This window comes from Nematolebias whitei, chromosome 9 (assembly GCF_014905685.2).
Source record: "Nematolebias whitei isolate Nwh7 chromosome 9, NemWhi1, whole genome shotgun sequence".
Taxonomy (NCBI): Eukaryota; Metazoa; Chordata; class Actinopteri; order Cyprinodontiformes; family Rivulidae; genus Nematolebias; species Nematolebias whitei.
The window spans coordinates 22603620-22611438 of NC_056506.1; the positions used below are offsets into that span (position 1 = coordinate 22603620).

The following is a 7819-nucleotide window of genomic DNA, read 5'->3' on the forward strand; positions in this document are numbered from 1 at the left end:
ATGGATGGATGGATGGATGGATGGATGGATGGATGGATGGATGGATGTGACACCAATGGAAAAGGACTGCTCCTTCAACAAACACTGACTAAATGATTGGGAATTTGCTGCTTGCAAACTGTAGCCAAAAACTGTAGCTCAGTTTACTTGCAGATCACTCACTTTCATTTGTCTTGTGTTGCCAAAAAGACTGACCAGTGCAGGCACTGATTTGGGTTTCCAGTGATGTCTGGCAACAAGACATTTGAAATACTTTTAAAACTGTTCATTTTAATCTGGGGGGCTTTAGTAACATATTATTTGTTAATCCCCAGTCTGATTGTGATTTGTTTGGGAACTATAAAATGTCAACGCAATGGTGTTCCAGTCGTGTCTTATGAGCCCCTCTTGCATAACATATTAGTAAACACAAGTATGGGATATCATTTGCATGGTTGAGACACAGTTTAATAAGACATGGCTTGCAGGATAACATCTAAACTAAATAAGATATAATCACATTGTTATTTTGTGTTTTCCTAAGAAATTAAACTAATCAGTTCTATGGTCTGCAAGCACTGAAGTGTTTTACAGATAGAGTATACCCTTTGTGGCAAAGAATATTGATGAGAAAAAAGCTAAGTTTGCAACAAATATATATGGGCAACATGATGTTCAGCAGCAATCTATCACTAAATAGGACAAATAAGAGCCTAATTGCATTACTTGGTTAACAGTTGCTAGACATTCAGACATCAAAAATGTCATAGTTCTGCATAAATGACTTTAATTAGCCAGCCAAACTATGTCCCAGAAAGTAACTTGGGAAATCTATCCATCCATTTACTTTTTCTATAATCCTGAACTGGAACAATCAGGAAAATTGGTTCCTATTTCTAACTGTCAGTGGGTGACAAGCAGGGAACTCTTTGAACGGGTTGCCAGTCCATCACAGGGGCGAAGAAGACAGACAACCATTGGTGCTTGCATGCCAACCTAGGAACAATTAAGATCAACCAATTAACCTAACATGCAGGTTTTGGGGGGCTGTAGGACACCAGAGTACCAGGAGAGCACTTCTAAAAAACTTGGAAAACATGAACACGCAGAAATGCCACAGCCAGAGTCAACTTTAAAATGTTCCTGCTGTGAGGAAACTGCCCAACAGTGTGAGGCAAAGGTGCTCACTAACCAAAATGAATAAGCTTGTGAAAAGGATTCACTCCAAGTTTTGCATTTTTAATTAGGCTTTACAAAAATTTAAATTAAAATAAAATAAAAAAAACAGAAAGAAAATGTTTGAGAACCTGCATTGTCCTTTTTAATATTTAGTTAAATAGGCCGGTACAAATGAAATCCTAATCTGTAAAAACCTCATTAAAAAAGGAACTTGAGTGATATATTACGTCAATCTACATAAACCCTAAAAAAGGCTCATGCAATAGATGGAAGCATGTGTTGTGGTTGCTGCAGAATACTGGCAGCCTCAGGAACAAAAACAAAACAGAGGAGCTTAGTGAAATTTAACAGGGTCAACTGTGGCTAGAAAACCCAAACAAATATTCGGTCTATGACTAAGAAGCAAAACTGAATAATTGTTTTTAGGAGTTGCAATTTGTATAAATCTGTCCTTGCCAAATTGTTTTCCTTCCTAGTCGTGTTTTTTATTGTAAAACGAGAGATGTAATAGTTTCAGTCACGGCATGGCGAACCCTGGTGAGAGACGATGGGGGAGGGAAGAAGCTATCCCTTCAGCTTTTTTCCCACCTCTTGACAAATAAATTGAGTGGGTGATGGAAGTTCTAGCCCTGTAACAAGCTCTTGTAACACAAGCATTTGCAGCAAACATGAATAAGTACCCGCCTGCTGCCAGTCGAAACAACACATGGATCAAATAGAAAGCAACATGCTGTTTGATCTTCGGTGAACTGTCACAGATTCTTTGCAATATTCTGCGGTATTTACGAGATACAGCTTCAGGCAAAACAAAAGTGATTGAGTGGACGTTCCATAACAGAACGTTTTAAGGGTATTGAGAAACATGCCACAACAGCAGAGATTATTACCTTTTTGATTCCTAATAATGTCTGAATGTATCAATTGCAAAGCCTTTCACTGAGCAGGAGATAAACAGGGCAGCTGTTGTAAAGACCAGAGGATGCCAGCAGATAAAACGTAGGAATGTCGCGGCGCCGGTGATAACGTTGAGTCTGATGTGTTTATCTGCATGCAGGAATATCATTTAAAAATATTGTTATTATTACCTTATATAGAGAATAAACACAGGCAGAGTTTTCCGTTTACAGAAAAGTATTTTGGGTAAACTCCCTTGCGTGTTGTGTTGTTCTGGTTGTGGCTTGTTTGCATGCTTCAAACACAAAACACAAAACCTTGTTGTTCAGTGGTGGACTCACAAGTGACAGAGGCACTTCCTGTGACATCTTTCTTTGTTTTTGGGCCTGTTATGCTGCATGTTGTTGGTACTTTATATATCTTTCTGACCACCTGATCCCGGATTCACAAAGACAGCTTTGAGTTCAAATTGTTTCTTAGCTTTGTTTATTGGTAATAAGGAAAGGGAGAGTCATTGCAAAAGCCAATCTAACAATTGTGATCCAAACCTAAACACAAATATAGATAACTTAATCTGCCACAGATTTATTTGTAAGGTTTTCAATTGACCATAAATTGATAAAAGTTTATTTATATATTTAATAAAAACTATGACAGTAAATTCAGAGAGTAGCTGTTAAAGGCTCTGGGTAGTAAGAAAGAGCTTCCAAATGACTGGGCTACTACAGCAACAGTAATTAGAAAGACAGGTAGGAAGGTACTTGGTGTGTCATCTGGACAGAGAATGGATGATAAGGAAACCTGGAGGTGGAATAGTAAAGTGCAGGACGCTGTTCAAAGAAAGAGATTAGCCAAGAAGAAATATGACAGTGAGAGTACTGAAGAGAGGAGACAGGAATATAAGGAGATGGGACATAGAGCAAAGAGGGAAGTAGCTAAGACAAAGCAGAGGGCGTATGATGAGTTGTATGGGAGACTGGACACTAAAGAGGGCGAGAAGGACTTGTACCGATTGGCAAGACAGAGGGATCAGGCTGGAAAGGATGTGCAGCAGGTTAGGCTTATTAAAGATAGGAATGGTAATGTTCTAACAAGTGAGGAGAGTGTGATGGGAAGATGGAAGGAGTACTTTGAGGAGCTAATGAATGAAGAGAATGAAAGAGAAAGAAGAGTAGAGGTCATAGAAACTGTGGACCAGGAAGTGGGAAAGATTAGTGAGGGTGAAGTCTGGAAAGCTCTGAATAGAATGAAGAAGGGGAAGGCAGTAGGACCTGATGGCATACCAGTGGAGGTTTGGAAATGTCTTGGAGAGATGGCAGTGAGGTTTTTGACTCAAATATTCAATGGCATATTTTAGGATGAGAAAATGCCTCAGGAATGGAGAAGTGTGCTGGTGCCCATTTTTAAGAACAAGAGTGATGTACAGAGTTGTAGCAACTACAGGGGAATTAAGTTGATGAACCACACGATGAAGGTCTGGGAGAGAGTTGTGGAAGCAAGACTTAGACGAGAGGTGACTATCTGTGAGCAGCAGTATCGTTTCATGCCAAGAAAGAGCACCACAGATGCCATCTTTGCTTTGAGAATGCTGATGCAAAAGTACAGAGAGGGTCGGAAAGAACTCCATTGTGTCTTTGTGGATTTAGAAAAAGCATATGACACAGTGCCGAGGGAGGAGGTGTGGTATTGCATTAGGAAATCTGGAGTGGCAGAAAAGTATGTTAGACTGGTACAGGACATGTATAAGGACAGCAGGACAGTGGTGAGATGTGCTGTGGGAGTGACAGATAGCTTCAAGGTGGATGTGGGATTGCATCAAGGATCGGCTCTGAGCCCCTTCTTGTTTGCTCTGGTGATGGACCGACAAACAGATGAGGTCAGGCAAGAATCCCCATGGACGATGATGTTTGCAGATGACATTGTGATCTGTGGCGAGAACAGGGAACAGGTGGAAGAGAACTTGGAGACGTGGAGGTATGCACTTGAAAGAAGAGGAATGAAAATCAGCCATAGTAAGACACAGTACATGTGTGTAAATGAGAGGGAGGCCAGTGGAACAGTGAGGCTACAAGAAGCAGAGGTCACAAAGGTGCAGGACTTCAAGTACTTGGGGTCCACTGTCCAGGGAAATGGGGAAAGTGGTAAAGAAGTGAAAAAGAGAGTCCAGGCAGGATGGAGTGAATGGAGAAAAGTTTCAGGAGTGATTTGTGACAAAAGGGTGTCAGCAAATGTCAAAGGAAAAGTTTACAAGACAGTGGTGAGACCAGCTATATTGTATGGTCTAGAGACAGTGGCACTGACAAAAAGACAGGAGAAAGAACTGGAAGTGGCAGAAATGAAGATGCTAAGGTTCTCATCCGGAGTGACAAGGCTGGATAAGATTAGGAATGAGATCATCAGAGTTACAGCACAGGTTGAACAACTGGGAGATAAAGTTAGGGAGGCCAGACTGAGATGGTTTGGACATGTCAAGAGGAGGGACCATGGGTATATTGGAAGAAGGATGTTAGAAATGCAGCTGCCAGGAGAAAAGACAAAAAGGAATGCCAAAGAGGAGATATATGGATGCAGTTAGAGATGACATGAAGGTAGTTGGAGTGAGGACAGATGATGCAGAGGACAGAGCGAGGTGGAGGAGGATGACTCGCTGTGGCGACCCCTGAAGAAGGAAAAGCTGAAAAAAGAAGAAGAAGAATAAAAACTATGACAGTTAACCTACTTTAATTTTTTTCAAGTTTGAAACTTAATAATATTTTTGCCTGCATCTGTCTAAGGCAGAAATCTGGGGGTGGGGGGGGGGTGTCAGGGGGTGTCAGGGAGGTTTGGGACCCCCCAGGTCAATTTAGGAAAAATAATATTTCTTAACATGCTGTATCTATTTTGAGCTTTAAAATCTTGTAAAACTGCTACAGAGCAGTGACAATTCTTTTTCTTTCGGCTTTTCCCTCTACAGGGGTCTCCACAACAAGTCATCCTCCTCCATCTCACTCTGTCCTCTGCATCCTCTGTCCAGACTCCAACTACCTCCATGTCCTCTCTAACTGCATCCATGTCAATGTCAATTTATTCATATAGCACATAAAAACAACAGCTGACCAAAGTGCTTTACAGTTAAGACGGATAAAAAGCGTAAAAAATGCATCTAGTGCCACTCAAAAACATAAAGTAAAATACATATGAAAGTAAATACACATCCATATATCTCCTCTTTGTCTTTTTCCTGGCAGCTGCATTTCTAACAACCTTTTACCAATATACCCACTGTCCCTCCTCTGGACATACCATACCATACCATACCAATTTATTTATAGAGCACTTAAAACAGCAACAAGGTCAACCAAAGTGCTGTACAAAAGAAAACAAACATGCACAGGAAAACATAAAATAAAAATACAGAAACAAATAGCAGCAGAAGCTAACTAAAATGGCCAACAGTGTAGAGTACAGACAGGACCAAAACAAATCACACTGTGTTAAAGGCAAGCGAATAGAAGTGGGTCTTCAAGCGAGACTTAAAGACTGAGAGTGTGGGAGCCTGCCGGACACTCAGTGGCAACTCATTCCACAGTCGTGGACCTGCAACAGAGAAAGCCCTGTCACCTCTGAGCTTACAACGGGTTTCTGGGACTGAGAGAAGCATCTGGTCTGCTGACCTCAGAGAGCGCAGTGGGACATATGGCTGCAGAAGATCAGTGAGATAGGATGGGGTGGAACTGTTCAGTGATTTAAAAACATACATGAGAATTTTGAAATGGATCTGAAGGTGAATGGGTAGCCAGTGCAGGGAGGCCAAAACTATCGTGATGTGCTCTCTATAGCCTGTACCAGTTAAAAATTGGGCTGCAGCATTTTGGACCAGTTGTAGATGAGCAATGGAGGACTGACTGATTCCAAACAGAAGTGAATTGCAGTAATCAAGCCTAGATGTTATGAAGGCGTGGATCACTGTCTCAAGGTTCTTTTTGGAGAGTATAGGCTTCAGCTTAGACAGCCGTCTCAGCTGAAAAAAACAGGATTTGACCATCATGTTTACGTGACTGTTGAGTTTTAAGGACGGGTCCATTATCACCCCCAGATTAGTGACCTTTTGTTTCTCTAGCGGGGCTAGAGAGAAAATGTCAATGTCATGGTTCATGAGTGAGCCACTGGGATGGAACAGCATGACTTCAGACTTCTTCTCATTGAAGCTTAAGAAGTTTAAAGCCATCCAGTCCCGGATGTCAGCCAGGCAGTCAAGAAGAGGCTGAATAGAGCGTGTGCCTCTGTGCCTCAGGGGGAAGTAAATTTGGCAATCATCGGCGTAGAAATGAATGGGTATGTTGTGTTTGCGGAAAATAGCACCTAGTGGCAGCAGGTATAAAGAAAAGAGAAGGGGACCGAGGATGGACCGCTGTGGTACCCCCCACTGGAGCGCTGTCGATGCCGAACTGAAATCTTTGATATTGACACAGAAGGTTCTGTCAGAGAGGTAGGACCCAAACCATTTAAGGGCTGACCCTGTGATGCCCACCCACTGCTCCAGTCTAGAAATGAGGATGTTGTGGTCGATGGTGTCAAAAGCAGATGTAAGGTCCAATAGGACAAGCAGCACAGAATCACCTGCGTCTGTGGATATGAAAATGTCATTAAAAACCTTCAGTAGAGCAGTTTCAGTGCTATGGAGAGATTTGAAGCCAGATTGGAATAACTCTAGGATAGCGTGATCCCCCAAAAACTGTTTCAACTGAGACTCCACAATTTTCATGACATGTCCAAACCATCTCAGTGTGTCCTCTCTAACATTATCTCCCAGTTGTTCAACCTGTGCTGTACCTCTGATGATCTCATTCCTAATCTTATCCATCCTTGTCACTCCTAAGGAGAACCTCAACATCTTCATTTCTGCTACTTCCAGTTCTTTCTCCTGTCTTTTTGTCAACGCCACTGTCTCCAGACCATGCAGCATTGACAATTGTTCAATGACCACAAAAAGTAATCCAAGCCAAATTAAACTATCTTCAACAAGATTCTAAACAATCTTAAGATTGAGGAAACTACACCCATATTCCATGTACATTGACAGTTTCTTACAATTATTCATCCACCGAAATGAGAGCTTTAAAAATCTTTAATGCCAACGTCAGAGTTTTTGTTTATGTTTCCATGACAACATCCGACTATTGCATATTTCTCTATGTGGTCATTATTATTTTTACTTTTGGACTTTATTATTGGGTAATTATGGTGAATGCATGTCAGATGTTCAGTCGGTGTTCTTGTTAGTTAAGTTTCTGCATGTTGTCTACCTGGCAAACACGTCAATGAATAAGGTTTGTAAGCTCAATCATCCGTTAGATAACAACAAAAATTGTTAAATTGTGTCAACTGAACCAGTTTCTTTAAGTGAGAAACATTTCATCCCCCATCCCGAGGACTTCCTCAGTCAACAGCCTGCCAACCAGATCTGTCCCATAGGTAGCCTTCACTGCTGTGTTTCAAGACAACTGCCTGTTGGAATCTCAAAAGCAGGCTTTTAACACGTGCAAAACACACCCATCCAAAACAATCAATCATCATGTACAACAAACAAATGTTTTAGGCCAGATGGCCAACTTGTTACTCACAGAAACAACCTGAGGACAACCAAGGTCAAAGTGGATGAATGGATGGATGGATGGATGGATGGATGGATGGATGGATGGATGGATGGATGGATGGATGGATGGATGGATGGATGGATGGATGGATGGATGGATGGATGGATGGATGGATGGATGGATGGATGGAT

At 41.6% G+C, this 7819-nt stretch overlaps 1 protein-coding gene across 1 annotated transcript in view; it reads right to left on the reverse strand.

Annotated features, from left to right (window-relative positions):
* The window catches only part of pappa2 (pappalysin 2), a 102564-nt gene that overhangs the window by 51713 nt on the left and 43032 nt on the right, over window positions 1–7819 (reverse strand). The window lies entirely within an intron of this gene.